Consider the following 8,068-nt stretch of genomic DNA (forward strand, 5'->3'; position numbering starts at 1 on the left):
GAATTGCATTTGGCTGATGACAGAAAAAAAAAAATAATAATAATAAAAAAATAATAATAAAAAAACTTCTTGTTGGAATATGTGATAGAAGGTCCAGGAAACATCTGAAAGAGAAAATAATGTAGAAATGTCATGAATTAATTGATCTGCACTCCCACAAGTTAGAATTATATATCTGTATAGCTGCATCTCCCCTCCCCCACCAGAGTCCCATGATCTCGAATGTTCTATATATATATATATATATATATATATATATATATATATATATATATATATATATACACACACACACACACACACACACGTATTAGTATTGTACAAATTGTGAGCACACAACACAAAGCCATGCTAGACTTTGGAAGGCTACTTAAGCAATAATGCAATAATATCTAGATGTGCTGGATACAATTCTTCCTAAACTCATAAATCAAATGCTTTCTATGAATGAGAATGTCATCAAGGAGATCAATTGCAGCTCACACAAAAATAAAACCCCTCTTACGTATTGCTCCAGACTGGGGATTCCATCCAGAAGCTCAGAGCTACAAGGCGTCTAACCATAATTCATTTTTATTGCCCTATTAAAACAACAGCTTGGTTTTAGTGCTGCGGCTGCAGCAGCAATGAGGAGTGAGCCTGCTGCCCTATCCAGCCCTATAGCAAGGTTCCCTCCCTCCATACACAACATAGAAGTCGTGTAGTTATTAACCTACCATTGCTTTATTGAAGTTTTGCAGCTAAATATATATATATATATATATATATATATATATATATATATATATATATATATATATATATCAGAATCTGATTTTTTTTTATCGTGCGTTCCAGTTTTGCATCGGCTACAATATTATCTCTATAGTAAATTTATTTTTTTTGCAGTTTATTTTTTTTTTTGCACAAAAGAATTCCAGTGATACATGGTTGTGAAAAGCGACATTCCTCTCATAGTTATGTGCTATATTCATTATAATTCGCATTGAAGTGCAGGATTCTAAGCACAGATTCCAGGGCTTTGTTGCTGACAGTAAAGACAAAAGATGTGTCCGTCTATGTAAACGAGCTGCAGCAACGCTTTTCCAATGATGGTCGGGTAAACTGTGCTATAACATATATATATATATATATATATATATATATATTCCACATATAAGTGTATAAAAGTGTTAAATGCAATTGATTAGAATGAATAATGTATATATAAAAAAATCAATACAAATATTTAAAAATAATTAAAATTGACATTTGTATCAAGATTGTTATACACAAATCTTGAGATGTAAATTCTGCAATCGTTACATTACCTAGGGGATGGGCGAAAACAGAATCAAACCTTTATTAGCAAATATTATTTTTAATTTGCATTATTATTATTAGTTTTCTTTTTTTAATCGATTCCAATAATAATAATGATGTGAGCTATTTGGAAACTGCATGAAATCTAGCATATGATTATAGAATACTGGGTGTATGCCTATTGCCTCTTAGCCGAAAACTTTTTTTGTTGTTAGGCACTTATCAAAGCTTTTAACTCTAAACACTCTCTATCCCGGGGAGCAGGGGGGGATCACATTACAGAATACATGGCTTGCACTATCACCATTGTGCCCAGCTATGTCAGGGGGGGTTTGTAAAATAGAATGGGATGATCAATAAATAAAACCAAAGACACAAACCAAACTAAATAAAACATTAAAATAATAACAAAAAAGTGTTATATTAATTTTCTTCTTGAAGCTTGCACCGTGTGACTACATATATTCTTATTATAGACCTGCCTGTATAGAACACATACACGGTTTGTACTGTATACTTCCAGCTAAAATAAATGATGCATTTAATGTAGAAATTCGGAGAATTGCCTGTATATATGAAATAATCTGACACAAAGAAACAGTTACATAAATAACATAATAAATACATTAAACAACAACAACAACAACACACACACACACACACACACACACACACACACACACACACACACACACACACACACACACACTCTCTCTCTCTCTCTCTATATATATATATACACATACACACATAGATATGCACATAAAGACACAGCTCTTCCAAAGACACACAAGGCTCTGGTTGCAGTTGCCCAGCTAGTCCAGAGAAGCCACGCCTCTTCTGTGACGTCACACATCTCCCTCCTCTCCAGCCTGCTGGTATTGTTATGAGGAAATGGTGGTCAGTACACAGCATGGCTCACTCCACCAGCCACACAAGGCTTTCTTGTACAGCATTTGGATTGCAATGCTCCTTTTTTCTCCCCCTGGTAATTTCTGGATCAGGATCCAATGCAAAATCCCAAACCCTGGAGTATAAAATGACTGGGACCCTCTGAGGGTTTGCACATGCACAGGAGCTGTGGGGGTACATGGTCATGTTATGTAGAGTTTCTCAGCCATTTCAGGGCGGAGGAAAGATGACTGCATTGAGGGTCTTAAAAATAACTGAGAGGGACTCCAGAAATAGGAAGCATCTACTGATTATATACATGTGTATAATATAATAGTTTTTTCTTTATTTTGTAGAATCTGCACTTAAAAAAAAACTTTTAGCATTACATCTATAAAAGTGGTATTCTTAAGTCAGGGTGCTTGAAGGGACTCTATCCCCTCCAACCCACCCTCCTGGAAACCCTAAACTAAAGTCATCTGTAAGTAGGATAAGGGATGCTGATTCCAAACCTGTAATTTGTAGCTTTCTACTCCTCTGTATTTCCCCTATGTAAGCCTACATACTGGCCATGTTGATGCATAGAGAGGACTACTTAGCTCAGGGATATAATAGAGGGAACTACTTAGACTCCTTCATTTGTGGCTAATAGCAGAGGAATACAAGAACATAGAAAGATAAATATTGCAGATATAGAATCAGAGTTTTATATTATTTAAGGGGGAGATTTATAAAACATGGTGTAAAGTGAAACTGGCTCAGTTGCTCCAAGCAACCAATCAGATTCCACCTTTCATTTTCCAAAGCATTTAGCGTTTAGCCGGTGTTTTGAAGGTGACAGAGTGCCTTTGAAATAAAAATAAAATAAATAGTATTCTCCTACCCTGCAATGCTTCACAAGCTCCTGGTACTCCCTTCTCACTGCTTCCTCTGATGCGTTCACCCAGTGATTGGCTATACAGGCATTTCTCCAGAGTAAGCAGGGGGCAGCCATGACCAGGAGCTACCAGAAAGGCAGCTGTGGTGGATTTTTTCAAGTACCTTGACCCAGTAAAAAAATATGCTGGAATACCCCTTTAAGGTGGCTATACACATTAATATTGGCCAACCCAGGACCTTGTTTATGTCGGCCTCTCTTTTCCAGAAAGATGATGTTGGGTAGAAGATGTCCAATCCTTTTGTCCTAAAGTAAGATAAATCACTCCCGCCTGTATATGGCAGCTCTTTACCCCCTTTTCTCATATTAAATATCTTGGGAGAAATATGGCTAGCCTTGTGCTGCTGCCAAAGCCAGATGTTGGATCCAGCCCTACGGCTGCCTGGAAAACATGGATACAGCCACAGGCTAGGTTCACACTATGTGGAAATGACAGCTGTCATTGTTATGAAAGATCCTAGCCTATGGCCGCCATGTTTTCTAGGCCGCCATAGGGCTGCATCCAAGTTCTTCAGCCCCCAGTATTCAAATGGCACATGCTCGGGTTTGAACAAACCAGAGAGTACAGAGAGTACTTGAGATTCGCTCATATCTAAACTGTAAATACTCTGACTGCCTCCTCCAGGGACCCTTTGTGGCTTTTTGGGGTTGAAAAAGAGAGAGAGAAAAAAAACAACTGTGTAGAGCTTTTTCAAGACAGTAGGGGACACTTATCAAGGGTTATGAGCCAAATTTTTGGTGAATAATTACATTTTTCACCCACTTTTCGTCTAAGTTCTATTTATAAACCAGTAGTCGACAGGTGAATATTTTTTAGATGCAACTTTTTTTTTTTTTTTTTTTTTTTTAAATCTGCCTGTTTTAAGTATTCACCCAAAAGTTTGCATAATCTGAGATTAGCGCCCAATTTATCATTTGCGACTTTTTAAAAAGTCGCATAGACAGGCGCAGGCTTATGTCTGGTCATTATCAGGTGAATAAAACTGCGCAATTTTTTCATATTTGCGCCTTTTCTGCGCCTTTTTAATTAGATACATTTACTATGGCAGTGCTACATTTTAATGAATCATTTACAAGATATTGGAACAAAATACACACCAATCCCCATTAGAATAGTTGCACACATTAGATTCCTTAATAAATGTCCCCCAGTGTGTTTTAGCATATTGTTTGACTGCATTTTGTTGTGTTTGTCTTGTTACAATTATTGTGATTCTTTCATCATGTGATTTTAAGCATTTCTCATGAAGAATGTGAAATGAACAGAAAAGGCAGCACAAATTTACACATGCTGGGAAAAGAAAGCAATGGAGGTCTAAGGGAGTAAAACTCCACAAACTTTTTAAAAAGCCTTACGTAGAGCAAACTGTAAGTGTCTCCCCCCAAAATGCAGTCCAGTATATTTCCCTTCTGAGCTCCAGCTAAGTCTGACAACAGCTAAATACACACTGGTAAATATTCCTTGAACCCCCCCCTACCAAAAAAGTGCTATTTTTCAGGAACCCCCCCTTAGCCCTCATTCACATGTTCAGTGATTTTCAAGATTCGTGGATGAAGTCCTCTATCAACCTCCGTCATCCATAAAAAAAGTCTGTGATTGCATCTGTGTCTGTGTTTTTCTCGGATCTGTTAAAATTGTACAATTCTAGTTATAATAATAGTAATATGACCGCTGACACCACATGCGTATTTTTCACAGATTTGTGGATGTTACATTTCTATGGGGGATCTATGCCGTGATCATACTCTGAGTATGACATGTCCTATTTTTTCATGCAACGGATTGCAGATCCATAGAAAAACAGAATGTGTGAATAGCCCAATAGAAAGCGACGGGCTATAAAAGTGTCCACGGGACGTGTGAATAAGGGCTTTATTTACATTTTTTTTTTTTTAAGTTGCTATATGTGTGAGGCTTCTGTCACTCAAGGCATTTTTTTGAGCCAAACATCAGAAGTAGATCCAGTGGGGGAGCAAAAGTATAGGTCCGTCCATCATATATCCCAATTGCTTTAAAAACCACACTTGGTATGTCCACACAATTCACACTACCTTAAAATCCTGGAAAATCGCCAATAAAAATGCCATGGTTTTTTTTTTTCAAAAAAATGTCAGCGGCCAGATGTTAGCCGGAGGTCAATGGAAGTTTATGATCTGCCTTACACACACACAGCGTTTTTTTGCTGCAGCGTTTTTCTCGCCTCTCTTGCGTTTTCGAGGCTCTTTGACAGTTTTGTCAAAACATAGCATGCTGATGGTTTGGCGCTGCTTTTTGTTTTGCAAAATGTGGCCTTTTTTTCTGGTTGTCTCAAAAACACCATTGCTGTGCATATGGTGTTTTTGTCACCTTTTGGGGTCAAGCCGCCAGGTCACGTGATGGCAGAGGAAAAAAGTTTAGCACACAAAAACACCTAAACCACAAACAAGATCATTCACACATAAAGTCAAAAATGGCATAAAAAAAGGAGCTTGAAAAAAATTATTGAAAAACAACATCCAAAAATGTCTGTAAAAACCATGTGTAAAACCCACAATAATTTGCAAGCTGTTTTGGAGGTTGTTTTTCTCAAAGGTGTATTATACATGTGGTTCTTAATAACCATGTAAACATACCTTTATATGTTGTGGCTCAAAAACTACAGTGGCAGTTTAAAAAAAAGAAAAACAAACAAACACCCCCGCCCTCCCCCCCCCCTGCTGCTTGTGACAGTATCCGTGTTGTAGTGGAATAAACAATGCCAGTGTCTTTTAAGCAGTTTTAGGCTAGGTTCACACAACATATTTTTGTTCATTTAATAACAGCCGTTGTTGCAGATTGCGAAACCGGATGGTATTAAATGAAAAAATACATTGAAATACATTTAAATGGATTCCCGGCTGGAGTGTACACACAATGTATACACTCCAGCTAGGACTCCTTGCGGCCGCAAAAAAACTGACATGTCAGTTTTGTATGGCCGCTATTCACTTTACATTGTCGGCCATGGTGAATTCGGATGCGGGCAAAGCTATATGCGTCTGCATTCCAAATTAAAAGAAATGAAGTTCATCCCGCCAGTACTGCAGTACCTGCCGGGATGGTCTTCACTGACACCGGCCGTTCTGTGACATGGCAATACATAGTGTGAACCCGGCCTTATACTGTTTTTGAGAGATCTGCTCTGTGTATCTGATACAAATAAATTCAATATGAGAGTCTTTCCATGTGAATAGAAAACAACATAATAAACTTATTGAACGTATAGTATCTGTTCATAATTTTATCAGGCTTTAAAAATAGTTATCAAGGCAAATAAAGTGAAACAAAGGTGTTCTTATGTATGACTCCTTAGTAACCACAATCATATTTTGCATGTTTTGGTGACTGATTAGTGCATATATTTATATGACTATTAATGCTGGCTACTTTCTTTCAAAAACAGCGCCACGCCTGTTCTCAGGTTGTGTGTGGTATTACAACTGAGCTCCACTCATTTTAATGCAGCGCTTCTCAATTCCAGTCCTCAGGCCTCACCAACAGGTCATGTTTTGTGCATTTCTGTAGTATTTTACAGGTGATATAATTATACTCAGTGCATCAGGTATTATCACAGGTGTTTTTTGTATGGGAAATCCTCAAAACATGACCTATTGGTGAGGCCTGAGGCCTGGAACTGAGAAGCACTGTTTTAATGGAACAGAGTTGTAATACCCCACACAAACTGAGGGCAAGAGTGGCGCTGTTTTTGAAAGAAAGCAGCTATGTTAAAGAAATGACAAATACTGTGCAGTGAGCTAAAAACCTAATCCTAACAATCTAATGTGTATGCAGGCAGTGAAAGAAATGTACAATTTCAAATAATTAGTTTTATATGAAGATAAACCCTGGTAGTGGCCCATTCTCTTTAAGACAGTAAAGACCCTATTACATGGGGCGATGAGAGGAAGAAAGCGAGCGCTGACCTATCAGGTCAGCGGTCACTTGCTCCTTGTTCCCCGCTCGCTGCCAATGCTATAACATGCGTCTGCAGCAAGCAGGTAAGACATGGGGGGCCGCAGGGAGCTGCCCGGCTGATCGCTAGATCTTCTGGCCAGCCCATAGAACATGGTGGCGGTCTGGTTCCGACGCTCCTGTTCCACGTATCATGAACGTTGATTTTTCAACATGTTGAAAGACAACGATCAACAGACATTGTGCATGGCGGCTGATCGTTGTCTTCTATTACACAAAGTGATTATCGTCCATAATTGTCGGTGTCTGCCAAATACAGGCGATAATCAATTCGTGTAATAGGGCCTTAAGACTTCTCTTCCCAATACCAGAGACAATTATACTGACGGGTTCTCATTAAAGGAAGCCTTTACATGGACAAGTATTGTATATAAAGGGATACAGAATCCATTGCTGGGTTGTTTCTGTGGGCGTTCTCTTATCGTATTCTTGGCAGCATATCCTCTGTCATGGGAAGATGTACTACAGACCAATAACAATATTTAGGGCCGCTGATAATCATCCTGTACAAAAGGTCCTTACAATTACAACCTAGTAAAATCTAGTAAGGCAGGGAAACACCTTGGCTGGTAGAAAAAGAAAGCACAGCAACCTGTGGAAAAAATTATGGAATCACCACGTTATGAAATACACAATTTACAGGTGTGGAATAAAACAGTCAAACAAACAAACAAACAATCTCAAACGGTCCTACTACTACACTGATAATATGGTTCACTCTGGTGTCATTGGTCACTTTAGTCCCAAACTACAGCAACAAAGACGAGGAAAGCTGTGGCACTCAGCACCATTTCTGTCCTTTGCTTTTGTTTATTACAGATCAATCACATCTAGATTTATATTGCAAGTGGAGGGCAGAGAGGGTGTATAGTCTATAGAAGGGACCCTCTTTATCTGGATGTGACTGATGTCTAACAAATAAAAGAAAAGTATAAAAGTGGTGGGGA

This window comes from Dendropsophus ebraccatus, chromosome 2 (assembly GCF_027789765.1).
Source record: "Dendropsophus ebraccatus isolate aDenEbr1 chromosome 2, aDenEbr1.pat, whole genome shotgun sequence".
NCBI lineage: Eukaryota > Metazoa > Chordata > Amphibia > Anura > Hylidae > Dendropsophus > Dendropsophus ebraccatus.